This window comes from Caretta caretta, chromosome 9 (genome assembly GCF_965140235.1).
Source record: "Caretta caretta isolate rCarCar2 chromosome 9, rCarCar1.hap1, whole genome shotgun sequence".
NCBI classification, from domain to species: Eukaryota; Metazoa; Chordata; order Testudines; family Cheloniidae; genus Caretta; species Caretta caretta.
Window position 1 is genome coordinate 29,290,017 of NC_134214.1, and position 13,715 is coordinate 29,303,731.

General features: G+C 42.4%; 2 long non-coding RNA genes across 2 annotated transcripts in view; one reads left to right on the forward strand and one right to left on the reverse strand.

Moving 5' to 3' along the window:
- Positions 1–13,715, forward strand: part of LOC125642965 (uncharacterized) — a 444,275-nt gene that overhangs the window by 244,311 nt on the left and 186,249 nt on the right. The gene's annotated exons all lie outside the window — the stretch shown is intronic.
- On the reverse strand, positions 5,280–7,886 carry LOC125643198 (uncharacterized). Its single transcript, XR_007358623.2, has 3 exons — positions 7,813–7,886; positions 7,511–7,654; positions 5,280–5,777 (listed from the first exon to the last, which is right to left on the reverse strand). It is a non-coding gene; the product is annotated as an uncharacterized LOC125643198 (long non-coding RNA).

Sequence of the window (13,715 nt, forward strand, 5' to 3'; positions counted from 1 at the left end):
GACCTAGTCTATCTGAAGTCTAGGTGATGGTGTCACATTCACTGCAATGAAATTTCATTATGCATCCTGTAGACACATGGGTAACATTTTGTCAAAAACCCAATATGAAGCCCTGGTCCTGCATATACTAATGGGCATAGTTATAACTCTGAGTACTCTCGCTAATGTCAGTGGACTACACATGTTGTTAAGGACTATACCTGACAATTGATTAGCCCCTATGTTAGAATTCAATTGCCCCATTAAAGTATATGGGATGAAATCCTGATCCCATTGAAGTCACTGAATTTTCCCACTGACTTCCATAAGTTCTAATGCAGTGGAAGAATAAGGCCATATTTTAGGTAATGGTGTTTGTTTTAACCATGTTTCTAGGATATGAATATCACTATGCTCTGCATAAATAATCACATTGTACAATCTCATCTCCTCCCCTTTCTTTGCCATCCTCTTTCTCTTCTTTCCACGCCAGCCCATCAAATACATGTTAATTGCCCACTTCATATTATGTGGTCTCCTACAACATGCGTGAACCCCTTATGCTTAACAATCTGTCTCTCCTTGCATTTAGCTCAGACACTCTGGTCACCTTCCCCAGACCTGATGAAGAGCTCTGTGATGCTCAAAAACTGGTCCCTTCCACCAACAGGAGCTGGTCAATCAAAGTTATTACCTCACCTACTTTGTCTCCCTCCAAATACATAGACAGTTTTTCTGCCCCAATTATTGGAATACATTATATGGTGCTCAAAATAGCAGGACTACCAGTGTTACAATATCTAGCGCACTTAAACTGGAAGGATTCCTATTCATTTCTTTCTCAAATAGTTGGAATTGTGCTAAAGTTTGCCCTAATCACCAGAGATCAGCAGCTCCAAATTTTTCTGCAACTTGTTGAATTGGGTGCCGTAAGGCTGTAATTACCCTAACCCTCTGAGGTACTCATACGGCTCCCATTACCATAGTATCTGAGGGTCTTGTGTTCTTTAATTAATTTATCCTAACAACACCCCTGTGGGGTGGATTGTCTATTATTGTCCCCACTTTACAGATGTGGAACTGTGGACACAGGGAGACTAAGGGACTGACTTGTTCATGTTTATGTAGGAAAAGGCTGAGACAGAGCAAGGAATTGAACCTCAGTCTCCTAAATCACAGGCTAGCAGCCTAACCACTAGACAATGTTTCCTCTCTACATTTATTTTGGTTTTCTACCTTAAAAAAAACCAAAAACTTTTAGGGTAAATTGTGGCCCAGTTGAAATCAAGGGGAGTTTTGCCATTGAATTTTGTGGGGCCACAATTTAACTCTTTGTAATTTACTGGCGCTTTGATTAATGCAGTGCATTTAACTAGCAAATTGTCCAGCCTCCTGCTTTACTTGTACCTCTCTTCATTTGTTATAACTAGAGCTGGATGAAACTTTTTCATCAAAACCTTTTTTTTTTTTTTAAATGAAAAATGTCTCAATATCCTGAGTTTTCTGATTTAGTTTTTTCAGGGTGATTACTTGGGACTTATAAGCGTAATTGTCATTAACATTAAGCACTTTGAGAAGAAGAAGGCCATTGATTTTCATGCTAGGTTGCTTAATTAGGTGATTTATGTTCTGTCACTTGACTTGTTTGGGTCATATGGGTAAATCATTGAATTTTGGAAGTTTGGCTTTTTGGTTTTATATGTTTGAATGGTTTTCACTAGAGCCTTGGATAGGAACCGCTTGCAAATAAAGAAAACATTGGTTTTTTTTCTTTTACTGCTGCTGTTCCTTTAAAGTTTTACTGAAGTCAATGGAATAACAGGCTGAACTTGGGATGGTTGGCAGCACAGCAGATGGTATCTGCCAGATACTCCTGGTATATTTGGCAGCAGAAAAGAGTGATGAGTTAATATGTCTCATCCAGGGCTCAGTCCTGTTATTTAGGTATATATAGTCTTGCATTGGAGGTGATGTGAAACTGTATTTCCTCTAGAGGAATTCTGTCTCAGAATGCACAATTCTACCTGGTGCTTCCTCGCACCCAGGGTAAGTGAACCCTGTGCTACACTGTTATAGTGCATGAAAATACTCCCTGGAATAAACCCAACTAATTCTGATGGCCAGCACAGAAGGTGGGTCTGACACATGGCCCCGCCTCTACCTTCACCATCCTAATCCCCTTTGGAAGGTTTTGTGTCCCAGGGGACACATGGACAGAGTGTTTTTGGGACCATAATCTTGGTTTGGTATGATGTATACAAATTAATAGTCCTAGTCAGTGCCACATATAATAAAAAGTGCTTTGCTGAGCTCATTTTGTATTATCTTCGAGGTTGTGGACTTAGGGTGCTTGTTCGTTATTTTTATCTCAGGGATTCTGTTCATTTTAAGATCTGCAGTCTTTGTATGAACTCTCCAAGTCTAATGTCTTTGCTTACTTTCTGTCGAGGTTTTTTACAATTACACAAATATGTGTTTATCTCTTTCGCTGCTTCAGGCAGTTGTAAACTTCCAGGAGCCTCATGGATGCCTAATTTAAACAGTGTATAATGTTCTGAATATATCTGCATAGGTAATAGGGGACAGAATGCAGAAAAGATGTGATGGAATTTATAGGGAGAAAATGTCCTCTGGAAAAATGGGGACAGGGAATCAAGAAATGCACAGATTTCAGCTGCCTCTGACAAACTCGGTGTAAAGTCATTCACAAACTGTACATTACCTTGGCAGTGGGGAGTGGGTTGGTTGCCAGGGGTTTGCTCTCTATATCTTAGTTACAAGGAAAACTGCTGTCTAATCCATCATTTTATATCTACCCAACTTGTTTCAATGGTGATTTGTGAAGGTTGAAATAATCAGTGTCCAACTTTGAACAGGAAATCAGTTTCTATCTCCTGAACTGTTTAAATATCACCATGCAGCTATCCCTTTCATTGATGCTATTGGGAGATCTCTCCAAAACCAAGGATTTTCCTTCAAATGACATTAAACATCTTGCCTTGAGAATATTTGGTGCTTGCAGTGTTTTTTTTTTTTTTTCTGATACCTCCAGCACTCACCACATGTAAGTTGACTTTGCTGGCCTTTTGTTTATGTAAAAGAGATTTGCCAAGAACAAAAATGAACATACAAAAATTCAATATGGTATGGAGACCTTTTCTAGAATCCCCTTCTGAACTGCTGAAGAAGACAGGAATCTGATTTTGTCTATGTTGTTTGGGAATTATCATCAAATATCATTTTGCTCTCTGACCTGTCTGTGGGCCAATCATGCTTGTCTTATGCAAGGTAATAATGTCCTTGACCTCAGTGGGACTATTTAAATTAGATAGGTGAGCAGAATTTGGCCCTAAGTATGTTATTTTGTGCTGGAGTTGGTAAGAGCTAAAGGGTGGTTTTATTTTTTTTTCTCTTTTTTCTCTTCTATGCATGTGTTTATAAGTGAAGGCTTGGGGAGTATAGAATAAATAAATAAATAATAAAAAGGTTATGGCTTGCTGTTGATAGAGGCAGAAGCTGTTACTGGGTTACCTGTGGTTTGTACACTATCATGGTGATATTTTGCTACATTGTGCTTATGTCTCTCTTTATTAATTGTTGTTCTTTGTCCATTGGTTTTAATGTTTCTGGACTAAAATTAGTATATAATATGTTTAATAGGTACTGGTGTATGAATTTGTCTATCAAGGGAAAACACACACTTTCTCCTGAGTTCTTAAAAGTAGAGATTTTAAATGCCTGACCACAATGGCCCACAATATACTTTCACTGAGTACAATGAGCAAACACAGATATAAACGGGGGAAGATCATGGACCTATGTCTTTTCGTTCTAGATGATTGAGGGTGTTTAGAGGGGAGAATGAGAATGGTAAAATTATCCAAACAGTAGAATTTGCAACAATTCTTCATAGCATGACTCAGGCTAATATCCTGAACCTGTATTCTCACTGTAATGATTTTGACAATGAGACTAATTGTACATGAAACATCCTCACAACAATTATTATAACAGAAAGCAACACTAGCTGTCTGACATTTGCAGATGGGGAAATTTTTCTCTCTCTCAGCTCACAGTCATTCAAATGTTAGAACATTTTGCTTCTCCTACTTGCTGCACTTCATAGAAAAGACCCATCCTCTGTGCAATCCAAAGCTGTTATCCCACTGTAATAGTGGCTCTTTTTAACACTGTAACATATTGGAAATGAGAAAGGGACATTGTTTAATTTCTTCCTAGCATTTCCAGTATGATTTGGATGAAAAGTTTCAATATAGAAAAATATTTTTTCCTTCCAGACAATTTGAAACATTAAAAAAAAAAAAAAAAAAAACCCCAAGGCTGGAGGTTGATATTTCTGTAGGCTAGGTAAAACAGCAGGAGCTACTATAATACAGTGAGAAGGATTCAATAAATCGGAGGGCTTTTACAGCAGCAATGGGGTACTTTCAACATAATTCCCATTTCTTCAGGAGCAATTTTGTAATTTAAAGTATTTATTTATAAAGTAACTGGAAGAAAGGAGTAAAAGTGGTAGTATGTTCAGTTCTTAACTAGAATCATAATCTAGTTCAATTCATGGTGCAACAGCTACAGTAGTATGTGAAAAACATGAGATAATAACAGAATCTCAGCTAAGAATACAGAACATCTTGAAATTCTGTTTTCATCCATCTTGTAAATGAACAGAAACTTTAATCAAGGAAAAGCTTATGATGGGAATCACTAGCAGCAACAAATACCATCTTATGAACATTGCATAAAGTGGATCTTACTTGTCACAAATCAGATTTGTTTTGTTCTGCTGATAATATGAAAATGAATCCAACAACAGAACTTCCTGGAGCCACTGATGTGTTTAGCATTTGTTTGTTCTAATATCTTTTTAATGGCAATTTCCCCCATATATGGATTTGGAGGTTACTTTAATTATGTTAACTATCAGTTAAATCATTTAGGCTATTTTCAAAATTTCTGCTTATAAAAGAATAACTGTTAGAGCAGGTTAGAGAAATTTTGACCAAACCGTATTCTGTCAGAATATGTGGATCTGTCCAAATGAAAATGCTTCACGAACTCAAGTGGATTTTGGTAGGAATACTTTTTGGAAAAAAGGGAAAAAATTCCAACAATGTCAAAATACCCCATTTTGGCACTTTGGGAAGGAAACACTTGTTTTGAAAAGACTTTTCATTTCAAATTGTTTTTATTTTGTATTATGTTATGTAATACAAATAAAGGCAAAATCAAAACAAAACATTTTGATTTTTCCCAGTGAAACATTATGAACCATCCAGAATTAATTTGGGGGGAGAATTTTCCTTCATGGAGAACACTGCAATTTTCGGTTTTCACTCACATTTGGAATGAAGCCAGATTTTGAAATCTCAAAATCCTTCACGAAACAGAATTTCCATCCTCTACACAGCTCTAATAATCATATCGTGGGTTAAATGAACTCCAAGACTAAAGGCTAAGGTGTTGACAGCAAATTAACAGTGAGGCCTTTGGGAAGAGTGACTGGATTCTGAAAGGCAATGACTGCCTGGCGTAAGGTGCTGAGCATCTTCAGCTCCAGGGGGAGTCAGTGGGAACTGAGGAGGTTAAAACCTTGGAAATAAGGTCCCATAGTTATTACTCAGATTACAGAAAGCTTGATCCCGGTTAATAAGATGTATGGAAAATGTAATTCAAAAATAGGTGCTACCCAAGGCTGGGGCGCAATATCTCCAAAACAGTGATTTTTTCCCCCCTCTGGTGGTGTGGAGTGAGCAATGGAGAGAGGGAACGAATGAAACCTGTATGAAGCAACAAATTAAAGGTTACATTTCTGTTATGTGAACATACCATTAATTTCACAAAATTCCAAGTATTATTCTTTACTGTAATTGGGCCAGATCATGGCTCATCCTGGCATGGCTCACTCTGGGCACTGGCACAAGGTAGTACAGTGCCTGGAAGGTGTGTGTCTGTGTGTTTTGGGGTGAGGAGGGCTTACTTTCTTGTGCTAGTGTGCCATACCATTCCCTGCACGCATAGGGCAGCTGGCTCTCCAGAGCTGTTATGTGCCCCCTCCATACCAATTGGATTGGAGGAACAGGAGGGGACAGAGCCTTGAGTCTGCCCCTGCAACATGCCCTGGTTATGTTGGTGTATTAGAAAGCATCCTCCCTCCCTTGTGCTCTGGGGGGATCAGGATATTGTGACTCTCCTCCTTGGCTCTGGGTTAGATTGTTGATCTATTGATCCTATTCTTTTAAAGGGATTTTAATGGTTCTGTGGGGTCATTGTCTAGGCATTTTGGGTTCCAATTTAATTTCACTGCATCACCAAAAATTACCGGATCAGCAATGTTTCTAAGCACGCAGACTGGTTAAAGCTACCCCGTCAAATGAGCTAATTATACTGCAAGCTCATCCAATTTCAACATTTCACACTTTTTAAAAGACTGGGTAAAATCTCATCTACTATGTCAGTTTCTAAACACCACAGTCATTAAATCCACTAATAAGCTTGGATGAAAATGTGACTAAAATAATTTTTAAAAGGGAAATCCCCCCAAAAGAGAAATGAGCTCATTCTCTGCAGTACGCATGTATTCTAGTTTCACGGTGTAATACTGCCAGCAGTGACTCAAGAGCGTCAGTACCAACCTGAGGGCAGACTGTTGGAAAGAGGGCACAAGCCCCAAATTGGTTGTGAGTTCTATATTTAGATTTCGCCAACCGATTATGAGGTGTAAACTTCTCAGGTGCTATAATAGCCTTAACCTGGAGTCCACTTAGGGCAGAGTGGGCAAACTACGGCCCACGGACCACATCCGGCGCACGGGACCATCCCCGCCGTGAGCTCAGGGGGGCGGGCAGGAAGGCTAGCCCCCAGCCCTTCCCCTTCTGTTCCCCCTCCCCCACAGCCTCAGCGTGCCACCAGCACTCTGGGCCGCCGCTCCTGCCGGGCAGCATGGGCGGTGTGACTGGCTCCGGCCATGCGGCGGGGCTGCGAGCTCCTGCTGCTCTGAGCAGCATGGTAAGGGGGGTTGGATAAGGGGCAGGGAGTCCTGGGGGGCAGGGGGACAGGGAGCAGGAGGCGGTTGGATGGGGCAGAGGTTTGGGGGGGGCAGTCAAGGGACAGGGAACAGGGGGAGTTGGATAGGTGTGGGAGTCCTGGGGGGGCTGTCTGGGGGTGGGGGTGTGGATAGGGGTCAGGGCAGTCAGGGGACAGGGAACGGGAGGGGTTGGATGGGGGTGAGGTCCTGGGGGGCAGTTAGAGGTGGGGGGGTCCAGGGAGGGGGCGGTCAGGGGACAAGAAGCAGCAGGGTTGGATGGGTCAGTGGTTCTTAGAGGGTCAGTCAGGGCACGGGAAGTGGGAGGGGGCGGATACAGGGGCGGGGGCCAGGCTGTTTGGGGAGGCAGAGCCTTCCCTACCCAGCCCTCCATACAGTTTCGCAATGCTGATGTGGCCCTCGGGCCAAAAAGTTTGTCCACCCCTGGCTTAGGTAGTCAGATCTATATCACCAGCCAACTGAGCATACCTTTGTGATAGATGATCCCATTCACCAAGAATCACAGCGATATTGAGGTTATTCCCAGTCACAAAGGATGACTCGGTTATCCCAGGTCAATTACTCCTCAGATCTCATGCCAAAGACAATGCTTGTAGCCAATCCTGTAATAAACTATTTAAAGGTTTATTAAATAGGAAAAGGAAATGAGAGTCTTATTTACAAAGTTAAAGCAGGTTATCATATATGCACAAATAACTTTCAAAACTTAATAGAAGCTTCTATAATCAGCAAGCTGAGTATGTCCTTTTTGGCTAACTCAGGCTAAGTACCTGGGGATCTCTTGATTATGCCTAGAATAACCTTGCCACCCAGAGTCCAAGCCGCATAGAGATAATCAGTTCCCTCTTGTTAAGGGTTTTATTCCCCTCCTGCCTTGTGCTCTGAGCTGCAAACTCAGCTGATGGGAGGAGTCCACTTGTATTACTTATCTGCACTGGGAGGAGGACAGAACAACAAAAGTCTTTTGTCCTCTTGTTGACAGTATTAGGGAAATTCTATTTGCAGTGTTGCACAATAATCTGTCAGGTATCAATAGACCTTTCCTTTTGGGAAGTGTGTAACACTTTCTGTTGAAAGATCAGCCCTTTATGCCAGGGGTGGGCAAACTTTTTGGGCCAAGGGCCACATCTGGGTGGGGAAATTGTATGCAGGGCTGGGGCAGGGGGTTGGGGTGCAGGAGGGAGTGCGGGGTGTGGGAGGGCGTGTGGTGTGCAGGAACAGGCTCAGGGCAAGGGATTGGGGCAGAGGAGGGGTGCGGGGTGTAAGAGGGGGCTCAGGGAAGGGGGTTGGGGTGCAGGAGAGGTGTGGACTGCGAGAGGGAGCTCTGGGCAGGAGTGTGGGGTGCGGCAGATGGCTCAGGGAAGGGGGTTTGGGTGCATGGGGGTGCAGGGTGCAGCAGGGGGCTCAGGACAGGGAGTTGGGGGCCGGAGTGCAGGAGGGGTTCGGGTCCCGGCCCGGCGCTGCTTATCTAAAGTGGCTCCAGGGTGGCAGCAGAGTGCACCGGTGCCAGGGCAGGCTCTCTACATGCCTCCCGTGGCCCCATGCCGTGCCGCTCTGGGAAGCAGCTGGCACCACGTCCCTGCATGGCCCCGGGGGGAGGTGGGTGCATAGGGCTCCGTGCGCTGCCCTTGCCACGCCTCCAGGTACCTCTCCCAAAGCTCCCCTTGGCCGTGGTTCCCTGTTCCCAGCCAATGGGAGCTGTGGGGGGCAGTGCCTGGAGGCAAGGGCAACACACGGAGCCCTGTACCGCCTCCCCTCAGCTGCAGGGACATGGTCTGGCCGCTTCTGAGAGTGGAGTGGGGTATGCGGCACCCCGGAGGGCAATCCCGCGGGCTGGATCCAAAGCCCTGAGGGGCCGGATCTGGCCTGTGGGCCTTAGTTTGCCCACCCCTGCTTTATGTTAATTAATGTGGCTCTCCTGTGTGGCGATCTACACAGTCAGAGGCTAACAGTACAACTGCTCAAATATTACCTTACAACATAGGATACAGATGTTATAAGTGAGATTAATGCATGCAGGAACTCACAAGCATTCAATAAAGTTTAAACACATTCTTATCATTCTAATACCTGTTTTAACAATATTAACACACAGATGAGCCAGACTGATTCTGGCTATGCATTTGTCAGTGTTTAACTGAGATATGGGGGCCTTGGCCATGAGCTGGCACCTGGTCTGCCTGTGTCACACAGAGAATCCATATGTATTTATTCTCCTGCTTCATCAAAACAACCTGAGAGAAGAGCCCTAACCTGTACCACAGTGCCAATTACTTCTGGAGTGCTAATATGGAGATACACCTACACCTTCAGGAACATAGTCTGTGGGCTTGTCTACACAGGAAAATTGACCATAGTAGCTATTGCATTAGCATGGACTAGTTGGGGACACAATGTAGTTAGTCAGTCCATAGCAATAATCACAACTTGCCATCTGGCTAGCCATTCTCGCATTGTCAGCTGAGGCTCAGAAAGATTTACAGCCAAATTTTCAAAAGTGGCCACTAATTTTGAGTGCCCAACTTGAGATACCTTAAGTATGTCTCAAGTTAGGCATCCGAAAAATTGAAGCACATAAAATTAGTGGGCACTTTTCAAAATATTGACCTAGGTAATTTGGGTGTGGCTGGTTTTATTATTATTTGTATTGCAATAGCCTATAGCCTGGTTGACTAGATGTAGGACTGAGCATCATAAGATCTGTGGTTTAATCATAGTTCTGACAACTTGCTTAAGCTCTCTGCACCTCAGTCTTCTGTCTGTAAAGCGGGACAGAAATATTTCTCCAGGTGAAATCTGAAAACATACAGGGTTAAGATGTCCAAAACCAACCACACTGTAGATAAGTATTTTAGCCCCAGGTGTCAAGATGAGGTAGAGCCTGAGAGGCACTGCGCTGTAATGAATTAGGCCTAGCTTTAAGACAGTAGCAGCTACCCTATCTGTGAAATCAGAATTAAACCTGCTCCATTATAAAATACCTTTTGTAAAGTGCAAAGGATTATTAAGGCCCATCCATGGCAGAATCCCCTGACTGATTGCCCTGTAGTCTAGACAACATGGCATTCAGGCACCTTTCCTCCAGCAGCTGAGATTTCCCAGACTTCACTCTGAGTAATTTTCTTGCTCTTGAAATTTGACAAAAATTCATAATTTTGCAGTGCAGAATCATGGAAATGAATTGGCAAAAACATTTGCACTATTTTTTCTGTACTAGGTTCCAACCATCTCTTTGTCGCTGCTTACAGAAACACTGTTGTGCCTGTGCATTTGCTTGATTTAAGGCAGTTTAGAAATAGGGTTTCATGGAAGAGAGTGCTGGAGTATAACAGAATGTTAAGAAGCCTTTAGTTTTTTGCTTAGTACTCTTTCCCTTTTGCTTCCATCTTTTCTTCCTTTGTGCAATAACAGTGGTGCAAATTGTAGATGGGGCCACAGGGGGTAACACTCCAAGAAGTCATCGTCAAGGAATGGTTTGGTATCAAACACTAGAAAAATACTTTTTCATGTAGAGATGGGCTGTTTTGATTCAACAGCAATTTGGGCAATGGAAAGTATTCTTTTCTTTCATTAATCAGGCGCTCTGGCTAAGACAATATACTGTATCAATCTTATGTTTTCAAAATTAAATGTCACTTTCTCACTAAAAATGTAAGATGTACACATTCGCAGCTGCAAAACTGCTGGTAGTTTGTCTGGTGGCTCTCCAGCTGAAATAATACTCTGAAATAGAGCAAGCCAACTGTTTCTCTGGTGAACTTTCTTCTACTGTTTGCAAATCAAACTGAAATCCAAACAACTGGAGGTCAGCCCATATCAAATCCAGACAGTTTTAGGGACCTGTTCTGATCTTTTGTACTCTCTTTTCCCTGTGAATCTTTTACAAGGACTATTCATGCTGTCTCAGTTTTTGGCCATTGGACACTGACTTGGTAGGTCAGAACTGTGTCTAGGCATTCTGCCTCACTGTTGAAAGCAGCCTACAGTCCTCCATGTCATGAACAGTTATTAAGGGCCAGATTCATTTCTGCACCACTGCTAGGGCTTGGTGCAGGGAGTGAAGGGATGCAGCTTGCATGGCACCCCCCCCTCCAGCCTCCAGCCCCCGTACCTCTGCTGCTGTAATTTGACCCCAGTATGCAGATGGGAGAATTGGATGGTAGAGCAGAAGGGAGAGGGTGAGGATCATGAAGAGATTCCAATTAGTTATCATGCAGGAAAAGAAGCCCAGTGTACGTGTAAATGTTCCTCTCTCTGACATGCAGAAATGCTTACATTGAGCAGTTTTGAGCAGTGTTTGAGATCTCAGAGGATAGGGGTGGGGAGCTGACTCTTCTCTACTTGGCAATTTATGGAGCCATTTATACATGTGTAAAACTGGTATGAAACACTACTAAATAAAAATGATAGTGTTTTACACCCAGCTTGCACCGGTGTAAGTTATTATACAAGGCAATGCAGAATTAGGCCCTAAATCTCAGTCTCCTACTCCTGCGTGCAGCTGAACTCAGCAACTTTACTTCTTATTCTACACTACTTTCTCCTTGGAGATAGAGGGAAGTTAGGGAGCAGGTGAATACAGGGAAAATGACAACAGCACTGTAATTCTTGGAGGAACCTTGCTACCATACAGCAGTGAGAAGCAGCTGTAGATCCCATTTCATCACAGAAATAAGGATCTAAAGCGTTTGTAAACTACAGGAGAAGCAGCGTTTTCTCCTTGGGAAATGGAAACTTTTTTTGGCCTTTGTCAAGTTACTGGATCATTTGAGCTTCTACGGGGTTCACGGCTGAAGGTTCTAATTGTGACTTTGTTTTGAAGTTCATAAGTTTTTCATTCAATTATTTTGATCATTCCCTGTATGGTACTATAACATTTATGGGAATAATACTTGTAAATTCCCTTGAGATTAGCCCAAGCCTATGCAGAAAAGTCCGTATTATGTTTCAAAGGCTTTGCACTCACATAAATTATTAATGTTTTTAAACAACTTGGTCTGGAGAAGGAAAACAGAATATGCAGGAATGAGCAAAGTTCTGTGAAATTCAGCGGTTTTACCATAGTGCATGAGTGGGTGTGAAATTTTCATGTGGATTCAGTTTGCATAGGATTCACAAGTTTTGTTTGACACTGATGGAGCCAAAAGCTGAAAGCAAAACAGAATTGAAATGTTCATATTTATGTGGTTTCACCCTGAAACCGTAGAGAGTCTCATGATCTTGATGTGAAACAAAATCAGGCTAGGTTTCCCCCAAACCTGTTACAAATTCACAGAAAAGTTTCATTAACCTTATTGAACCTATGCTGAGATTTGAATTTGTAACAAAATCCCCAGCATTGCAATATTTCAGGGTTTGAAATGAAAGTTTTGCACTCCATTAGTATGAAGATTCTGAGATGTTGCATGAATGTAGCATTTTGTATGAGTTAACAAATAATTTGAACCCTCATCATTCTTAAATTCAATTTGTTTTATTTTTTTAATAATTTAACAATAAATTTAATACTTTGTTTTATTATTTAATTTGAAAAATAAGTTAACCTAAATGTATAACTCTGTTGGACAGTAAAAACCACGGCCTTAACAGAGATACTGGTTTTATGGCTGATTACAAAAATTTGTGACACATCTTGCTGCCTACTACCCTCCTTTGTCCTACAACTGCAGAGGTGTTAAGTGCCCACTTCATTTTAAGGGGTCTCCTTTAACATGCATGAACCACTTATGTTTAACAATTGGTCCCACCTTGGACCAATTGGACATTCTGGTTACTTCCCCAGACCTGAGAAAGAGCTCAGTGAATCTTAAAAGCATGTCCCTTCCAACAACAGAAGTTGTCTCTCCAGCCTAAATCATAGTTCTCATTTGTTGATATAGTTGCATGTTGTTTAACTTTATCATTCAGGGTCAAATTTACAAATGGCCTCTAACTGTGTGTAAGGAGTATTGCCTGTACATAAGAACGGCCATACTGGGTCAGACCAAAGGTCCATCTAGCCTAGTATCCTGTCTTCTGACAGTGGCCAATGCCAGGTTCCTCAGGGGGAATGAACAGGACAGATAATCATCAAGTGGTCCATCTGTATATGCACAAATATGTGTGCATGTATGAGCAGAGTTAATTCATAGAGTCTCCTGCTTATTAATTGAGGGGAAGGGCCAAATTTTGCTGCCATGTGCACCTGTGTGAATGAGGAGTAATTCCACTAAAGTCTGCGTAGTTATTCCAGATTTACACCTGTGTAAATGAGAGTAGAATTTGGACTGGATTAGCCTAATTTTGTGTATTTCACTATTGTGAGGCTCAGTGGGGGCATGCAGCTGAAGGTAGCAACCAGTATGAAGACACTGGTCCAATGGAAGTACAAGAACATGTAAAATGCAGAAAACCATGATCACTGTGCCACCCTTGAAGACAGTGCATGTGCATTTCCACTACACTATATCAACTTCTCTAATCGCTGCAGGTGGGAGAGGGGCCATGGCCCCACCCCATCCTCACCCTTCCTTGCTGTGCTCTGGGGTATGCAAGGACTTCAATAGTACCCAGTCCTTCCACAAAGGTGCGAAAGTGGGAAGGTTCCTTGCATGCTCTCTGTTAGACTTGCATACCCCCAGATGGGTAGAGTACAATCAAGACTGTCTGTATAGCTTAAAATGTAATGAAAAGT